Source organism: Bombus vosnesenskii, unplaced genomic scaffold (assembly GCF_011952255.1).
Source record: "Bombus vosnesenskii isolate JDL3184/JDL3185 unplaced genomic scaffold, Bvos_JDL3184-5_v1.1 scf7180000013339, whole genome shotgun sequence".
Classification (NCBI taxonomy): Eukaryota; Metazoa; Arthropoda; class Insecta; order Hymenoptera; family Apidae; genus Bombus; species Bombus vosnesenskii.
In genome coordinates, this window is record NW_022882976.1 from 1,357,075 (window position 1) to 1,377,870 (window position 20,796).

At 42.2% G+C, this 20,796-nt stretch overlaps 1 protein-coding gene across 1 annotated transcript in view; it reads right to left on the reverse strand.

Annotated features, from left to right (window-relative positions):
• LOC117236029 (MOXD1 homolog 2) overlaps positions 1 to 18,082 on the reverse strand; it is a 167,809-nt gene extending 149,727 nt beyond the window's left edge. The window contains exon 1 of the mRNA XM_033498605.1: positions 17,475 to 18,082. The gene's annotated coding sequence lies outside the window, so the exon portion shown is untranslated. The remainder of the gene's footprint in view (positions 1 to 17,474) is intronic.
• Between the last annotated feature and the right edge of the window lie 2,714 nt (positions 18,083 to 20,796).

Consider the following 20,796-nt stretch of genomic DNA (forward strand, 5'->3'; position numbering starts at 1 on the left):
CATCATGCACTAGCTGATTGCGTCTAACGCTACCGTGGGGATAATAACGTTCGAGGAAAAAACACTCCTAAAGTGGTTGTAGTCATACAAGTTCCACACGAAAAATGATTAAAATTAATATCGCAAGCCCGGTAGGCAGTGTAACGCCAGGGAGATTATTAAACCTATAAATCTCGCAATTACGCTTAAATTGCAAACAAGCCCGTGACCACGGCTCGTAATAAACACTTGCGACACGGCAACGATCCTACTTCAAAAAGGCGAAGGAAAAATCCAATTGATCAACAAAGAAACATAAAACAAACAATCGATCGAAAATTCTCTGATTTAAAGTTCGTTCCGATTAATATTTATCAACCGGTTTAGATCCAGCAGCAAAGCAAAAATCTCGCTTCTCTCGTTAAAATAACAAATCTGTTTCTTGCTACCGGCCATTCGATGATTTATTGCTTTATCTCGAACAACCGCGCAGTCCGTCTGACTTAGCTATGTGTAACTGCTACGTGTATATAATCATCGATACCACTATTCCGTTTAATCTTCTCGTTCGTTTCCGTCTTTCCGTCAAAAAGAATTCTGAACATATAACTCAGTCAACTTTCCGAAAATTTTCGATGTTCAGTTGATCGAATCCGATTAATCACCGAGGAAGACCCATGATATGATCTGAATGCCGGTCAGAAACGAGTAACGAGCAGGTAATACAGGGTCACGAGGAATTCCCACGTCACCGGAAGTCAATAAGCCGGACGCGTATCGAGCCGTACGGATTCCCCTTCGCGTAAGCTCGAATTTCCGCGTTCCGCGGTACCGGCGCATTGCGAAGGGCTACAAGCGGACAGCTGTATTCCTCGTGCCCGCAATGAATTCCTAAGCGAAGCTCAACGTGACACGAATTCCCGACCACGAATTCGGATTTGGGATCGTTCACGGGACCAAAAACAAGGCCCAGCTTTATGATCGCAGGTTCCCTAACGTGACCCAGTTTCTTGTCGCGATACTAGAAGGGGAAATTCTTGCTGATCGTGTTTAGCGCTGGAACTATTGAACATGTTAAAATGATGAGTTGCGGGTCACATGTTTTTGCAAGTATTAAACTTTACAAGTAGGTATTTGGTAAAATTAATCTTGACTTTCATTAAAACAGAAGCGTTGCTGTAGTTATTCACGGTTCATGTACAATACATATGTTCAGATACTCTGTATTAATCTGTATTTTTAGTGTTGTCTTTTAACTGGTATAGCGGGGGTCGAGTCACTGACAGCCATAATGTATTTTCTTTCATACATTTAGCATTTTTTTACCAGTGTCGTACTTTATACTAGCTATCTTTGATACTCTTTCGATGAATAGACAGTTATTAGTCGAGCTCTCGACTCATTAATTCTCCATCCATTACTGATTTATCATGGATCTAACCCTCACGACACAAATTGAAAATTAATAACGTTTCCAAGCAACTGTTTCTTACGACTTTCTTACGAAAGTGTTGATTCCAACGGTTTAAGAATAGACGATACTCTACAAATTTTTCATCAGAAATTCGACAGATTTGTCGAAAAAAAGACACGTGTCACGCGTCAGAAAATTACATCTGTTGGGGTGCCAGTATATTTTCGAATGGCTCGGCTCTCCGAATGGCAGCGTGCGGCATGACGAAGAAGGATTGTCAAGCAGCTGTAACCCTGGCTGATTCGTCGCGCGAGACTAACGGGCCGCACGTATTTCTCGAGAAACACGTCTCTCGAAAGTGAATCGTGTGTGACAGGCGCGGCCACGATTCGCGGCACGAACGTGCAAGGGAATGGGAATGCAAATACGAAGAAACGCGAAAAAGAAACAATCGCTCCTCCCACGTAAACAGCTTTCTGTTTTCCTTTTCGCGGCTAAACGCTGACAGCCCAGCGATGAGATACAATCAAAGGATCATATCTTTTTCGTTATGCTTGAATCCTGCTGGGAACACGGCCGTATTTCACGCAACACATTTGCCATCGTAAAGAGCGTTAAATTTCTATTTCTGAACTCGTTTCGCGTCACGAACATCCTCCTCAGAACGATGACAAATAAGTATAAGGAACATGTTCGTTCGATGGTCGGCTATAATTTATATTCCCAACAATCTGATCGAGATGCATATTATTGCCTTCTATCGTAAACTTATCGTTCACTCATTAACTGTTCTGGTTTCCGCATTTCAAAGTCCCTTGTACGAGTGCACTCTTTGAAAGTAAAGAAGAAAGAAAAATGTTCCAAACAGCTCCCTAACTTCGATCGTTCGTTGCATTCGACGTATTCGGACAGCTGCACGGGTGGATTCGAATTCCAGGCGCGGACGGTGGCGGGCCACACGCATCCCGGTCCAGAGAGACACGCCGTCGCTGGAGCCGCGTAACAGACGCTAGTACGTACACTCGAATGCCGGCGAGAAAATCGGGGACACGTATACGGAGGCGCAAAGGAAGGAAAGGCAACGTTTACGTAGACAAGCTCGTCCAGCAAACTCGCCGACTCCATCTTGCATCAATGTCTTCTTCCATCCGTTCTCCTTCGGCCGTTACCTCCCTCTTCTTCTTATTCTTCTTGTTTCCCGTCTTCTCGCCTTCCTTTTCTTCTTCTCATCTTGATCCCTGCTTCTACATCGTCGTAACCGTTGTCCTGCAACCTGGCATCTGCCCACGTTAGTCGAAGATCGCAGCCGAGCACAGCAGCTCGTAGGAATGTATCTTGTTCCCCGGCCACGTCCACATATTTATGGTATCCGAGAGTAGCGCGAACGGAGGCACTATTCCTCGCGGCAGTATGCGTCTCGATTAGATTTCACAGGATGAGGCAGCGGTAGGAATACCAAAAGCCACTCGCGTAACCGACTATTTACGATATCCTTTTGCCGCATTAGAAGCCGGAACCAGGTAACTTGGTTCAAATCACTGAAAATTCTTATTCCCCGTTGTCACGAGCCCCGTTTCGTATTTCCTATAGAAGACCGTTTTCATCGGGGAACCGTAAAAGATCTCGTCGTGTTCCATAAATATTTACAACCACCCGACACTCGGGCTACATGACGCTTTTATATAAATATTTGTGTAGGTGGCGGTCGATCGATCGCCGGTACCCGTGAGAAACTTATACCTTCCCACTGATCGTTTTTCTAACCTGAGAAATACATACCTGCCCAGGGGGCAATGTTCGCCATCTCGAAACGTTTCCAAGAATCGGTCATGTAGAAAGACTGAATGAACGTTTTCCATGATCGACTCTCGCGCGCGCGATCGGATCGATCGATTGTCAGCAGGACACTCCCTTTCACCTGCAATCGTTCTTGATCTCGACGGGCGTCAACGACGCTCTGCAGCAGCGAGCGCCTGGCAATCGTGCAGAGAGCGGAAATTGCGCGTGAAAAAGCACGCTCGCTGACCGGACACACGTACCATATGTATGTTAACCTACGTACTGAGAGAGTATTTATGGGACGTTGGAACCGGTGCGAATGGAATTCGGCCTCGCGGCGTCGACAGCGCGCGAAACGACGAGAAAATCGTGTTACAGCAAGCGGCCGAAACGAATCATCCGATTCCGTGACGAGCGCAAGCACGAACAGCGTGAGCCTGCTTTAACCGTAATCGTCGATTCTCGATCGTCCAGCCACCGGGTATCTCGGAACACGCACGGAACATGAACACGGTGCGCGCAAATCCAGACAGGGAAACACGAGAAAATAAACAGTGATTTATTATGGAAAACAAATAGCGTGTAAAAGGGGCGAGAACAGCTGAAGAAAACATCAAGAGTAATGCGTTGCCAGAACGAAGGAACATCGTGGAGCGAGCAAGAAGCAAATCGATGATGTCCGGTGATAGAAGTATGTAGCGGAAGAAATAAAGTTCGAAGGTAAGAGCGGAACGCACGAAGAGAACGTTGCACGCGAGTAGAAAGCGAAAGGGGCGATGAAAAGCAATCTGTACGGTTGGTTTCCTTGCGAGTCAATGGCATAGTTGCTGAGGAGAGAAAGCAAACGGAGATTATCGCATAGTCGAGGTGGCCTCGTTAGGAAGGAAGGCAGTAAGATACTATAATCGAAACAGTATATCGGCTGCTACCGTAATAGCGCGAAGAACAGACGTACATTGCACCTACACCACGCGCGCACCGTATACCACGTCCATGCGGGGCTATCTCGTTACATTGTTTCGCGTATACACGTGTTCTGCGTGAAGCTGTCCCTGTTCGTATTCAAATAGATGGAACTGAAATGCGTTCGGCATAAGAGGCGGGAACCGAGTCGCGGTCATGCGTTTATTCGCGCTTACTCCGTCATAAGATTTACCGCGAGGAATCCGAATAAAACGCGATCTTGAGGAACGTACAGAGAATGAGAGAAACGCAAAGCTAAATTCGCGGCGGAATTCTCCATCAAGAGCACCCACGCTGCTTCTATCTTCACCCTTGCCTTCCTTTTCCCTTTCTCCTTTTTATTCTCCGTACGACGTTTCAGTATATTGTTTTTCTATTTTCCTCGAGGTCACTAGTCGTGTGTCTCAGTTCTACTTCCAGAATGAATTAAACTGGCACGGTCGGAAGTGGAAAACGAGAAAACAAAGCGGCTAAAAAACAGGTCATATTTTAGCTTGAGCTCTAAACGACCAGTTTAAAAGCGAGCCGTCGCCGTCGTCTTTAGAGTGTGCGCACGTTTTGAACGCGGATATAACTCGGATTTATTTTGCGAAAGTTTCCTTGAACCCTAGACGCGAGATAAGCGTACAAGATCGTACGCAGAGCGTACAGGGTGCGAGGTGAACAGACTTTGTACAACAGAGTAGAGAAAGCGAAGCCGAAGAAAATGAATGACGCCCGAAGCGGGTAACCCTTATCTAATTAGTTCCTTCGAGGTGCATGAAATCCAAGCCCGACTCTGAACTCGACTCGTAAACGGTATGGTCTCGTTAAAACGGGGCTCGACTATTCTAAGGGTGTTCCAAGCTAATTGTCATACGCCTAGCTAGACGAGCGATAAATTCCCACCGGCTGTACCACCATCGGCCGCTCGCGACTTCTACCCATCGACCAGAAAACGCGTCGAACCGTTCAAGCCGCTCTTGATGGTGCACCGAGTTTGGATCCCGCTCTGATCCAGCTAAATTCACGTTAACCCGACATCCGCGGCGAACGACTGTCGGCGAAACAGTTCGGCTAACAAGCGGAGATTTCACACGCGCCTGCACAGACAAACGTGTGAATCCCTAGGATCCTTGTAGCGTGTATTCAACGTCGTGGATTGGCCTCGGCGATCGTTCAATACCTATACGATACGATACCAGTTGTACGTTATTTGAACGTTAGTCGTTAGTTTGTTTCTTCAAAACAAGCGGTAAATTATTAACATCAGTACGAAGTAATCGCACCAGGAAGGATCGTTTAAATTAAAATTTTCAGCGGAAGTCTTTCACAAAAGTGTCTAAATATACAAGTATTAAATTAGTACATAGAAGATTAAGCAAATAGAATATTATATTTACGCCTTTGTAGAATTAAAACGCTTTTAATGTTAATATCCTGCAATGTGATTATTAAAATATCGCATCATTAAAATGTTAAAAATGAAATATATTTTTTAAAGTGCAGTGAAGCCGGTAATCCTCTAGATTTAACAAGTTCCATGGAATAAAATTCGCAAAAATAATTATTGGCAAAAGGGTTTTGTATGTATGATATATTCAGCAGCGTATACACAAATCCCTGTGCGCAGGAAAAGGACCTGAATCCTTTTCTACGTAACCAGGGTTAACCGTTGGCCACATGATCTACTCGTTAGAAGACGGTTCTTCTCTGTTCGTCTGTAATATTCATCAACCGCTGAGAGCGGAAACGAAGGAAGAGAGAAACGAAGGAAAGCGGCAGAGCGCCGGTTCGAGATTAAAATGGAGATTCATCTCGAAGAAACGGTCGAAGGGAATATCGCTCTCAGCTAGATCTTAATTGTCCATGTAAACTGAGAAGTCAATGTCGTCGGCGAAATTGAAATTATTTCAATCGCGACGAATTAAAGTGACTTCGAGTGACGCGCATCCGCGCGGTATAAATTGCTAAATTTCTCATAACAGGTGGCATTATTAGAACTGAGATATTTCCTCGCAGAAATATAGTACACATATACAGAGCCAGTGATCCTTAAATTAATCTTCTCGTAATTCAAAGAAAAAAGAAAAACAAGAATACCCTGTTGAATACTTCATTCTCATTCAACAAAAACTAGCTCGATTTCCAGACACCATATCAGCAATTATGTATTACCCCGCACGTAAAATAATTAATCCAAGTTTTCGATTAACAGAATGTAACGCGAAGTGTACTCATTAAATAGCAACGCGCCACACATGCAAACATTCCGCAGCGTCGAGAACGGCACCGCGCGCGTATCGTTAAACAGAAAACGCAAAGGCTTCGTTAAAATCGCGCGATTTAAGAGCAGATAATTTGTGTCCGACATGAAACGAGAGACTGAGGTAAAAGGAGAAAGGAGGCAAAGGATGGTGAAAAAGAGAAACAGGTGGAATAGAGAAAAAACACGTCGCACTCATTCCTGTCGCGATTATAAGCACGTTCACACGCGGATACAGATCGTTGCGAAGCGTTATACGTTTATCCGCTCACGGCTCACCCCTTTGCTTCATTGAACTGCATACTTCGAATGCTTTCCATAACGAGCACCGTGCGACGAGAGTTCGACAAATTTATTTACTCGACTTGCGCGCCATTCCTTTCCCCTCCTACTTGCCCCTTGATCATTCTCTCTCTGTTCTTCCTGTTCGTGTCCAATTGGCGCGCGCGTACACGTTCCCTCTCAATTTGTATAGCGACGTTATTTATACGCGGGAACGCGATAAAGATAATTAAAAAGTAATGACTCAAATACCGAAACGAACGAGTGTATTAGTGGGCCGGTTTTCGAGGACGCGGCTTTCATCCGTATCTGGATCAGCCTCGTTCCGCTGCCCGCTCCGACGCTAATTGTGATTTAATTATTAATTCGTTTATAACAATACTAATAACAAAGTAATTGCGTCGTTAAACCGGACCGACACGCTAATTGCAATTAAAAATCAATTCGTGACGCACGGATTGCCAGTTCGCACCGACTCTTAATCGTGTTAAGAAATCGAGCCGCGGTTAACTGGTCACTGCCCCTCGATGTCTAGGTTATCTAGCATTCGACATATACTGTAACTTATGTGTATCTAGAGTCATGAAATGTAAATATAATTAAATCATACTGAAGCCCACATGTATTCGAGCCGAACTCTACGAGATTAATTGTTTAGTTTTCAGAAAAGTTAAACGATTGTAGCGGCACTCGGCAACAAAACTTTCCAACGGTTTTGTCGGTACAAAGTATATCACCGAAGCGTAAGTGCCGACAGGCCTAATGAACCATCGATATCCCTACGGTCCTTCCGCCGAATATTTCGAAGAAGGCATACGTGGCAACGGACGCCTAACGAACGCGTTCGTAGTGGGGATATTGAGAGGCGACAAAAAGAAGCGAATCGGATCAGGGAAACAGTGGAGTTGTAACCGAGAAGTGAGAATCGTCAGTTGGAATCGAGAGTTGTACGAAAAGAGTCGAAAGCGAGAATTGTTAATAAATATACTGTTAAACACCGTTGAGTATTTCTTTGGCACCCTACCTCTTCTCACGATAATTATGAAATTGAAAATTTTTTTAAAATTCAATTGATTTCGCTCCTAAGAGCTGAATTATGTTCGTATTCTAATGTATATATTAGCTCTTAAAACAATAATTTTACGGTGAACATCGCAAACCTGTATATGCACATTAAAAGAAATTTTTTTGTCCTACTTACAAAAAGCAAGTCAGTTAACGACTAAGAAATATGCTTCATGTTTTTTCACGTAAGACGTGTTTTCTTTCCGAATACACTCGATTAATAGCGGTACGGTACCTTTATAAGATAATCCGCCTCCTTACGTAGTACGCCAAAAGAAGCCAAAGAAGCAGTACCTTCGCGACTTTATTTTAAAGTTTCCTCGTTAAGCTGGCCCGAACGAGCCACGATAGGGTTGGATGCGAAAGTTTTTCGCGAGGAGTGTAAGAAAATGCAGGGGTGATCGATGTTTGCCTGCGCAGCCTGACAATTCGGAGTTACGAAAGCAGGGAAGCACTCGAGTCCCTAAAGAAAATGCCCGTTGCACTCGAGAATCCATCGAGAGAACTCGAAGTCACGTCGAGAAGTGTGCAACAACTTGTTCTTGATGGCTTTAAGGGCTTCTCTCTTGACTCTCTCGCTCTCTCTCTCTCTCTCTCTCTTTCGGACGGACCAGAAGATTTCCGAATTAGTATGCACTCATGAGAATGGCGCATGATTGCAACCACGTAAATGCATTCTCGAGAATGAACGAGCTCGTACAGTGGCTGCCTTCATTCAAAGAACAACAAACTGCACGGCTTTATTCTCTTCGTATAGAACGACCTTCCAACGAGAATTGGTCGATCAAGCTCGGATGACATTAAAAGGATGAATTGCTATTGTTCATAAATCGTTAAAATAATAATAATGGTAATCGGCCTTTGTCGTATAAAGTAAAATTGGGTAAAAACGATAATGAGATGAAAGAGAAAAGCAGAAATAGCGCAAATTGGGTATGTAATTGATAAATAAACTTTGCACTTATACTATAAGAAACGAAATATAGGTACGCTTAAAATATGGCGCGAAGAAGTATCGTATTCTAGTTGTAAAAAGAGACTTGATTTTCAAATTATTCCATGTGTCAGAAGTGAAAAATCGACAAAGTTAAACAGCAATCACGGCGGAATAAATGCGGTTAATTGTTCAAAAGCTCATAGCGATAGACGAGCACGATAAAAGTGGAACGCTGTTCGACTAAAAGAAAAAGTACTATCTTCACAAAAGCATCTGCGTTTCCTGAGGATGGTCGAGCGAATGAAGGGTATAAATGACGGACAATTTAATATTTTACCCCTTGGTGGCGCAGCCCACCGCCTGTTATCTCCCTGCATACTACTTCGGAGCCGGATGAGAGCAGATAGGGTGACACAGCGTTCGGTGTTGTTCCGTGTGCAAAGCAACCAGCGAGATGACTATAAATACACACCAGAAGCGGTATAATATAATTATATACGTGATATATGATGCCACTCGTCCATTTCTTAGCTGTAGCATTTGTCATCTAACGCAGATGACACGACCGATCTGTTAGCTTTACGGTTTACACGTGCCAGAACACTTAGCTTTGTGTTTCCTTTAATAAAAAATAAAATCGTTATTAGAATATTCCGAAACTTAACACGAAACATATTACGCGCAGAGTGAGAATGCCAATAGTTGCAGGTTAACTTGAAGCTGTGGTTTTTTCGGGCTTTTCGTGAATAAACATTTCACGTGCAAACACGCGGCAGCCAACACGGGGAAAATGAATGAAATTTGAAAAGCCGGTTTGTTGACCCCAATACGTGCATATCGATTTTTTAATTTCATGACATTGCAACGGTCGCACGGTCTATTTTGCGAGAATACGGATCGATCTTTATTCAAGAAGCAAAACCACGAATGGCTCCGTGAATGAAAACTCGGCTCGACACAACGACCGTGTCTTTTTTTTCTTCCTCTCTCTTTTTTTGTTTTCTCCCCATCTCTTCTGTTTCGTCCACTTGTCCGACCGAAAAATGGAGGGTGTTACATCGACATCGGGATCGATTGCTCCCTCGCGCCACGATATACCGATATTCAATTAATCATTTTAGTTCATACCGTGAGGTTTCGGCATGCGACAAAAGCGTGAATCGATGGACATCGGCGAAGCGTAACGGAACGGGCCAGACAATACGTTTTCCATCGATGAAATTTCTCCGAACAAAAGCTAACACGCTCTTTTTTCAGCCAGAGCCGCGCAATTTCAATTTCAAATTAGCAAGTCAAAGGGGTCCGTCTAGTTTTCATATGTCCCTGTCATCGGCCAACACGATGGCACAATTAATTATCGCGCAGCGAAATCGCCCGATTTCGAACGCGTTCACACGATTTTTCCTTTGTCAATACGCGCAGGGCGAAACAATGCGAATTTACAATCCTGCGCAAACACGATGTCTCGATAGTACGAACCGTTGTTCTGCGGAAAAATGAACAGCCAACTCTCATAGCTTTACTAGTGTTTTTGACTTAGCGAAAAGGGGAGGGCACACTGCTGATATTTGTTGAAAGAAATTGGAACAAAACCAAGGAATGGTGCACAAGAGCGCGTTGTTTTTCTATCGGAAATACGAAATGAATGGTATCGGAGGTATACGTTCGTGAATAAATCGTGCGCCATAATTACGTGTGAAAATCGAAAACATCGAATGACTCATACGACCGACACGAAATTAGCAAGTCAAAGCGATGCTTTTCGTCGTCTTTCAACTCTTTGCCCTTCCTCCTTCCTAATTCTCGCGGATAATGTATACCTCTGTTGCGACAAAATCATGGTTTTCAGGGCGCAGCTTAATCTCGTCGCCCTTCCCAAATTACCGGGTTCTGTCCATCGCAACCGCTCGCGACTCTCCATCGTCGTAATTTGTAAGTGCGCCTTTGGTCCCACTACTCCCTTCCCTCGGACCCTGTTCCCTTTCTCTCGATGTTAGCTCTCTCTCTCTCTCTCTCTCTCTCTCTCTCTCTCTCGATGTACTCTCCGCTGCCATCCGTATCTTTGACATTTCCATGACGAAATTACAGATCAGCCTCCTGCGCTGAGAATTTCGTTTTCTCTCCATTAGTATTCTTTTCGACTATCATTAGGGCGGTGCCTATTACGACCCTGGATGGAATTTAAAGGCAATTAACACGCGTCACAGGGAATGCGATAAGGCGACGTAGGCGTATGTCTGCCTCTCCAGAACGTTTCTTCTGTTCGACTACCATCTACCGTCGTACAATAAACTGTACGTGCCTCGATATTCCTATTTGAAGTTCGTTGCAATGTTTCGTGTGATGATCAAGCATATATTTCATGTTTCATATCAATTTCTTGCATGATATGTTTTAAATTCGTTTTTAAAGATCATCATAAAATCATAGTTATCATAAACGTAATTTAAGAAAATAAGTTGAGGAGTCGAGTCGTAATCATTAATATATTGGAAGATTCTATGAATTGGTATAGTTAGCAAAAAAAAATGTTATGTAGCATCAAATGCTTTTGAATCGTACGGCAGGGAGTCTGAAATTTTCTTCATTTCTCGAACTCGAGATCCTCTAACTATTTTGACCACTTTTTGAGTTGGCAGAACACATCAGTTGGAATGGAAGTTTTAATAAACGTATATCTGCGTGTTGCCTCGTTTGCAACTGTTTCACTGATACTTTTTCGGTGAAACCCGTAAAATGGGAATTTTTCTGAATTTTATTTGCTAATTTCACGTTCGTGTATCGCATGACATAGACAGAAACATCAAACCAAGTCAACATTGAAGAATTTATACATTAACAGAATATTGTAATATCACACACAATAAATAAAGGATCACAAGTCGGATTCCAAACGAAGAAACAGACTCAAGACGATCTCTGTAATTCGGTTGCGTACTTTAACGAGACAGTGCAACAAAGTTTACTTTGCATTAAGATAATTACCAGAGTGCAACGAACTGTCAATGTTACGCCTACAGATCAAATTAATTAGAATTAGCCGAGACGTTAATCACACCGCTGACGAGTTGCTTTGCACTTCCATTGCAAACCTAACGAGCATGAAAATTCACATTAACGTAGAAAAAGAAACTTAAATATATATATCGAATAAAGGCAAATATAGGGTATGGGTATGCATGCAGTTATACATTCAATTATACTCTGACACGCCAATGCTTGGAATAACAATGGTGCCAAGTATGGTAATACGAGGGCACACGCTGTAAACGCGTACCAACGACGATACGAACGGAAACACGGATAAAATGCGTGATTTGCTCGCTCTCTTGAGGGAAAAGGAGACGTTCGTGCCGCTTGAAAAAGGGAAGAGCTCACGCTATAGAATTAGCATATGTTACACTCACGGCAGGACACCTCTGTCTCCGAATTCGATGCTGCATGCTTTCCGTTTGAATTATCGTACTTCTTTACAAGTATCATTTTTTACTATAATAACTTATTTATTTTTTTCTTTTGTTTTTCTCTCCTTCCTTTTTTTTCTTTTTCAGTGTGAGTTTTGTACTAATGAAAAATTGTTTGAATTAATTCTACAAATACATACATGCCTATGATAACTAAAGTAAAAAAATTCTCAAGATGTTGATACAGGAGTAGTCGTCGTAAAAATAAAGTTAAGCTTGATTCCAAGATTAAAGTATGCGGACGTTAAAGCGTCAAAGTACACGCTATTCCAGAATCTTATTAATCCTTAAATTTATGTCGCCCTTGAGAGAGCACAAGTCGAGGGCAGTTCTGCATTTTGTCACACACTTGTGAGACCTACCGCATTGAAACGCAATAAACTAGGACTTGGGCTCTTGGCTCTGCCGAGTGACAGAAGCATTATTTGGGAAGGTTTAATATTTAAAAAGGATCTCGTAGATCAAGCTTGGCCAAAGAAAACTATATCAACTCATACGAGATCTTCTCTCACAATTTTAATTCGACATGGACACTTATAAATAAATGAAATTGTTACAAAATGTAAGTGAAATTTCAAAGTGAAGGGGAATGAACGGTTAATATTTAACAGAAAGAAAAGTTATCCATACAGGAACTTGTAATTCAGTGCTAGAAAAGGAGAGAAACGTAACGCCCGTTTCGTGCATTAATACCGGACTCTTAATTTATTAGCCGCATAATATAAGTCAGATCAATACGAGGCGCGAAATCTACGCGGGAAATATACGAGATCGTATCGCGCGGCTCGCAAAACGAGAATTCGCGTGAGCCAACCGTTCGTAGGGTGATAGAGGGGGAGAAAGAGAGAGAGTGAGAGAGTGCGAGGGAGAGGAGCGGTTCTGCACAACCGATATCGACCTTTAACGTCGCCTTATCTGTTTCTACGATTTAGACGGCGACCTAACGATTCAACTCCTTCGAGGCCCACATGGTACGTGTTTAACGTCATTATCGAGTCGCTGTTGAATACGCAGGATCGCGATAACTACCAAAGGAAATGAAGATCGCGATATAGTCCGACTATAGCGAAGGAGGTAATCGTTGCAAACGATGAAAAGACAAATGACAAATAATCGGTGCGAAGTAAGTAGAAATTAAATCAGTTCTCCATTTGAATTCTTCCAAACAACGTGAAGTTCAACGTGACCGCGATACCATGCAGAAAATATCAGCATTCATTCAAGTTATATTCTGCGAAAGCAAAATTCTGAACTAAACTGCCAAGCTTGCGATGCTACCGAATTACACAAAGACGAAAGGATAGAGAAGAAAAGGGAAGAGAAAATTATATTTGACAGTAGCTGGAGTCAAGAAATAACACGCAACACGCAGGGAGCCGTTCTCGCGTGATTTCTATGCAGATGCGACGAGCAGAAAGCACGCGCTGCTGTGTTGGCCGCAGGAAAGAAAGGATGGTTGGATGCGAGAAAGGAAACGAGTATAAGAGATGGAAACGCAAACGGTCTCGCACTTCAGACAAACGAAGATCTTCGGTAGAGGGGCTTAAAGGAGATAGCCGGTAAAGATCGTGACACAGGACAAGCGAATAATGTATAGCAGTGGTGGCGCTATCCGCCTGCACCATCTCCGGTCTTCGTGGCGCTTTCGCCTCTCGTGCGACAATCTTTTCTCACTTTGCGAAGAAGCCATCCCTCAACTTATGGAAATTTTCTTTACGCCTTGGCCCGAAACTTTCGAACTGCTGCCGCTGTTGCTGATGTTGCGACGGCTAACGACGATGTTGCTCGACCTGCTACACACGACTAACCGACCAAACCGTATACGTATTCTATATCAAAACACGGAGATAGACGAAGTCGACGCACAGGCGAAGACGAGGCCGATGCGGTAGTTCTTTTCCTTCGCAATCTCTCATTTCTTGTGCTGCTAGGGGGCTTAGGCGTGACGTAACAGGATGTAAGACGCAAATGATACGGAAGACATTTGAAACTATACAACTATCTGGCTCCGCGAAGGATCGAGCGCAAAGTGATTTGTCAAAAATATTCGGAGAAGTCGTTTAGAACAACGGTCCAAAAACGCCGAGTCATTTGTAATAGAACCGGCTATTTAGAGAACGTGACTAATTGTAGGGTACCCGTAGAGTAGTTCATGTGAATTTCATCAGCCAATCGTACAAGTAATGTCACACTACCATCGTTAGTAATTAATTACGAGAGTTTAATTATCGATACATTAATGGCCATCGTTAGAATAGCACGTTGCAGAACTTGTCAAAGTCGTAATGCATTTTAATTATGTACAACCTTTGTCAAATATGTAACTAATTATTTACATATTTGTTTAAAAAACTATCAATAATCCAAATACAATTCGATCGAATATTCTGCTATGCTAAATTAAGACTTATCTTTAGCTTCGAAAAATAACAAAAGCTCGTGAACAATTTTTTACTCGTTAAAATAGAAATGGTTCCTCGATCTGCTAAGCGAGCGAAGTCAGATTTCTCGTTCTTTAAAATCATCGTACTCTGATTTCCTGTAATTTCGGCCAACACGTTTGCATTCGTAGCATTTTCGATGCAAAACGTTGGGAGGAGAGAAAAAGCGGAGCGGGGATAAAGGTGTGAGTGGAAACATATTGCATGGAGAAAAAAGAATTGATATCAACGGGGACCCGGTGTTGCGCGCAACACACTTTAAACAAAGAATAAAAAAACTTTCTCTCCTTTGAATCGTTTGGCTCGAAATTAATGGGACGTTGTGGAAAAAAAGACGAAAGCCTAGAGGGCACTAGCGTTATACACTATCCGGAGAACCGTCGGCGATAAGCGTAATTCCTCAAACTCGAAATTAATGTTTTCGGACGCATTAGAATTCAACCCGATCTCTCTCTTTTTCCGCGGACGTGGCGAATAAAAATCTCATTTCCTTCGTAAAGTAATATATCTCTCTTTTATACGCGTTGCCACATGTATCACGTAACCATCAAGATTACAGCATAAAAACGTACTGCCGGTGTGCTTTTATTTCTCATCATTTCCGTGTCGTATTTTTTATCGTCACCATCGCCATCGTCCTCCATCGGCACAGATACGGCCGAAGATGGTCCCCCGAAGATTTAGAGACATTCAGGATATGGCGGGCGAACGGGAGGACTTTTCCTAACCTAACGGTGGACCTTGAGCAAAGAGTTTCATTCAAACTTTTCTTATTTCCGACTCAGCTCCGCTACACGACAATGCTCTTAAATTCTCTGTCTTGCACGATGGATACAGCCATTATACTTCGGGCTCTTCATAAGAACTATTTAACTGGTCCTGTAGAAATTAGGTCATTCATCATCATCGTCTTTGAACAAACCAAGCGATGTATAAATCGTGTCCACGATGCTCTATTATGAATTTTAGAAAATCTCTTTCAGTTATGGAATATCATTAGGATTTTCTAACGTACTTCAAAATTGTTAAGTATCATACATGATTATATATTACCGAGTAGTTTCCGAAACACTTGTAATTTTACGTTTGAATCGATATCTGTATTTTATCATATTATTGTAGTTTCAAATTCAAAGTATAATTTATTTGATGAACTGGCATAGTCAACAGCATCGCCTGAAAGATACTATTTTAGTCTCGCAACTGTTTATTTGACCTTGGTGTCCGTTTCAAATTTCAAAGCCGAACTGAGGAAAGAACATAGGCGTTTGGCGATCCAGGCATATAAGGAAGACACATCGCGAGCGGTATAATGTTAAATGCGAAATGTTCTGTTTTCTTTTATATTTTATATTCTCTTCTAATAAGTATATTTACATTTATGTTGCTGGATAACGATCGCTCTTTTCCTATGGATCCTATCTTATTCTACAGTATTATATTATCATCTTTGTAATTATGATATGCATCATTTCTATACCTTTATTCTATATAACTTCCAAATGTAATTCGCCACATTCGTTAGAATAAAATTGTAGGTCGATGCATTATCAGTTTTCAAGAATTTAAAACGAATTGATAAGAGAAACGGAAAAGTTTGTAATTCATCATATCTATTCCGAGTTCTCAAAAATTCTGTCGAAAAGCCGAACCATAGTTGTGTTTTTAAAAGTTTTCTAACCTCGATTACTCCGAAATTTCGTCCTGCCTCTGCTCCGTTGCACAAAGTGAAACTCGAGCATTTTCCACGGTATCAAGATAAACATTCGTGGACACAGTCGTTGCTTAGGAGCAGCTTGATTGTGAAAATTCGAATTGCAAAAAGCCAGGGAATATTGCAGTCGAACTGGGTTCTGACGATATATTGCGTACGCAACCAAAAGCGACATACACGCAAATTAAGCATTCAGCCTAGTGAATAGTAAATTCCCCGGTAACGAACGCTCAAACTCTTGGCGACCAAAGAAAAGTGGATACTATTTCAATTGAAAATTTTGAAGCGGAAAAAGTAAGGATTAAGCATAAAACTAATTTGTAACGAATTCTTTCTGTATCTTTTTCTTTCTTTCACCATCTCGTTCGAATAAACGCAATCTCTCTGATCTTAAACAACGTCTGATATTTATACAGTATTAATTTTGTAAAAGAATAAGAATAACTATGCTAGCGAAAAGGAGTATACGAATCATTGAAGGACGTCAACGGACATAAATATTGAACGAGTAGGCCGATAAAACATTGTGTGACAAGTTGACGAAAGGAGACAAGATCGATCTCTTCCGACTTTCTATTATCGGATAAAACGGAACAAATTGTAATTCGTACTCACGTTACGTTCGTCATAAGCGATAACGAGCCCCATCCACGAACAAGCACGTTTCCATCCGTCAAGACTGGCGACATCGCCAGCCATCAGGGAAAATTCGATCGAGACTACTCGATCTGCGATCCTGTTGCGATAACTCGAAGTTGGCGATCACCGCGAGGTAGCCATCTTTTTTTTTGGCGCGTAAACGTCAGTCGCGCAGCATGCGATCCTATCTACGATGTGGCACGGTCAAAGCACGAGAAGGAGACGATCAGGTAAAGTGCACAAGATAAAAGGAAATACGAAAAAGTAGGATGGGGCCTATCTCGACAAGTCGCGCGTCTTCTATTCCGGAGCAGATCGAGGGGTCATCGTATTCGTAAGTGGACGACCGATCAACGTCGATGTCGTCAAAGAGATTTCTTTGTGAGAATCTCTCGAACTCCTTCTATGGCGTACAAATCTTATCAATCGGAAAGTCGAGTAAAGTTAGACGCAAGTATGCCTAATTCACGATCGTACGTAGAAAAAAAACAAAGGAAGACAGATAGAGAAGAAATAGATAGAGAATAAAAGATAATAACAGATAAAACTTACCACTCGGCGAATGAAGTGCCTTGAAGTTGCTGCCAGTTTTAATAGTCGGTGAGCTCCTCGGCTGAAGAAGTACAAGTGGCAAAAAAAAATCTTAGCGAGCTATCTTGGCCGTTAAAAAAAAGGTAGGGTAAAAAGATAACTTCTTCCTTTTTCCACTTTTCGCCCTGTTTACACACTTCCGTCACTCTCACTCACTGAATCACGGTTTAGAGTCCTTCGAGTGTGGTCCAAGTTTTTCACCGTTTATACCCGATGCGACGATCAACGACAACTGCGGCAGCTACGATAACTAACAAGAACACCGCGAACGTTCGTCCCGCAGTTTACACTATGAAATCGTCGACTGGTTCTCTGCTACTGTTTCAAGGAGACCTCCGGTCTTTGTTTGTTTATGCCGCGTATGCGTGTACGTTTCGAAGCAAAACCTCCCTTGGTAAGTACATCCAAACACGATAGTTTTGTATATGTTGTCACGGTTATATTATTTTACTGACGAGGTTTACTGGTTAGGAATATTTGGAAAGTACGATGTGGTCACACGCGATTAACGAAGTGTAAGCCATTTATATAGTATGATTCGACAGTTTTATTCACTACAAGGAATATCGTTATTATCGTTCGATACTTTCCTTCGAAATTAACACGTTGTCGTTCACCGTATGGAACTATGGAGGTTGCAAAGTTTTCACCGCCTCCAATAACTATCATAGGAATATACAACCCGAAACAGCATGCAGGCCAACCGTACGGTACGGCGCTCGCCTGTAAACTGAACACCCGTCGCGACCTGAGGCCGGGACTCGACTGGTTTCTGCTAGGGAATCTCCCCACTCCTCGGCTCTCTTCTCGCGCGACCCTAGGCACACCAACCCCTTGTCCAGCTTTCTCTCTTTCTCTCTGTCCCTCCCTTACTCCTCTCTCACCCTCATACCCCTCGTCGTCCTTTTGCCCTTACTCTCACCCTACCAAGCTTCATTTCTTTTTCTCTCTCCATCTATCCTTTTCCTCGCTATTCCACGTTCCAACTGCCTAACGCCGACCCTTCACGTACGACCGAACGACCACCCGTTTCTTCGGTGTATACCCTCACCCTCGTACCTCTTTCTCGATACTTCTTTTTCTCTCTTTTCGCTTTCTTTTTTTCTCCTTCTCTACTGCATCTTTCTTTTCTCGTCCGTCTTGCGTTCTCACTTTTTCCCTACACCGCGTCTTAGGTGCACTCTTTCCAAGGACTTTCCGGATCTCGTTCCCGTCAGCCGCCGCTCTTTCAGAAATATTTCGGCGCTAGTACACGCGCGCATGTACACCCTCGCACCCGATTCGACTCGACCCGACTCGCTTCGACTCCGCTTTTCGAACGAACAGCAAGAAAGTACCCCGGCCAATCCCGTGGCACATGCTCGCCACTTCGAGTCCTTCCATTCTTCTAGAATAAGAAAAAGAAAGGGGGAGTAAGAGAGGGAAAGGGGTTACAGGAAGCGAAGGGTGAGGGAAAGGAAACGATGGGTGGGGAGATCTTTTTATCATACTCGCGAAGGATGGATTTCTCGCTGGCAAGTGCACCGAAGTGTTTTGACCCTTCGTGTTTGGGGCCAGAACGATGGCCCTTTGAAGGATACGATGGCTTACATAGCACGATGCTCGAGATCCAAATACCGAGTGGCTCCTCGAAGACCGTTTCGTTTCATTTAAAACTCGAGCGTGAGAGGGCCGAAATAGTAAACGACGAAAGCTGTCGACGAACTCCGATTAAAAACGTAAAATTTCATGAATCACGAAGACACTTTTTGCTTCCATCGAAACAGTGTTCGCTTTTCGTATGAGTGATACATTTAGAAAGTATAATTAGCGTTTGACAAAACTGTGTTTCAATTTGCGTGACGCGGCTTTAAATCGACGAAATAAAATTCGCCCGATGTGTTATACATTACGTTTTTTTCTTTTTGGTAATATCCTTATATTTTTTTAGTAAAGCGTTAATTAAAGTTTGACACTACGACTAGCAAAACAATTTCATTTGCGATATTTATAATATTTGTGCTTCAAATTTTTACGCGTCCTTAAATTTGGTACGAATATAAAATATTAAACTTCGCATTTTACCGAGTTTCGTATGGTATGGTCAAAGATAAAACGATCTCTACATGTACAAACGGAAAAATACGCGCAGGGAAAGGGGGGGAAAAGGAATACGAATACTGAAAAGTATCTTTTTAACCATACTATCTGAATATTAAATTTTAATAGTACAAGTTTGCATAAAAGTACAAATTCGACGAAAAAGCTTTATGAATTCTCTCAAATCCTCGAATAAAATCATTATACAAAATCGGCATTTAAACATCACGAGATTTTTAAACATAATTTTGTGCAACAGCTATACGTATAAGAGAAATTAACTTTTCCTACATCCTTTCTACAAAAATTTGCTCAACTCGTACAATATACATACATATCGATGCAAATTAATTGGAACATTTATTATTCTTATTCGAAAATAAGAATCAGCGCGAAGTAATTCAAGGAAGATTCATCGTCAACCGGCAATGAGCTCAATTATTTTGTACGCTGGCGACTCTACGTTTTTCATTAGGAATATATTCTTTTAATACTGCCGAGGACGAATATAATTACATCCCTGGGAGCCACTTCGCTATGGATTGCTACTTCCACCGTGTAAATGAGCTTTTATCCCCCGCGAAACGTAATTCCACCTTAATCCGTATCTCACTCACGTTTGAATATCATAAACGCGAACGTAATAAGTTCTTTTGTCGATGTCTTGTATTAGATTCGCATCAGAAAGTAGTTTTGAATTTAAACCGACATCCTAAACGTTTTGCTGATCTTCTCATTTCGAATGTAGCACACGGCAAACGCATAAACTTAATGCGCGCATCGGTTGGTTTAGTTCTCATGCTCTACGAGGTTTCGCTAATCTTCACCATGATACCCGCATCACACGAACCAAGCAATTAACTGGCTGAATATGTAGATCCGTTTACTTTGAGATGAGACCGTTGTAAGAATAAATCCCAGTTGCATATTTAGGGCAAACGCATACACATTCTTAAACAAAAGAAAATCATTTTACTTTCATCTTCATTCTGTATATGTTGGAAGAACCGTGCACAATTTTTAAGAGAATATAAAAAATAACATCATTCTTGTTTAGCCGACTAATCTACGAATACTCGTACGTTCACCGACAAAATGGCATTTGTCGTCTGCTTCAGGCATCTCTTAAGCGAACCAAGTTTCATGCTTCCGCGAGCGGAAAAGGAAGCGCATAAAATTTAATTCTATCCCCTAGGTTAAACGT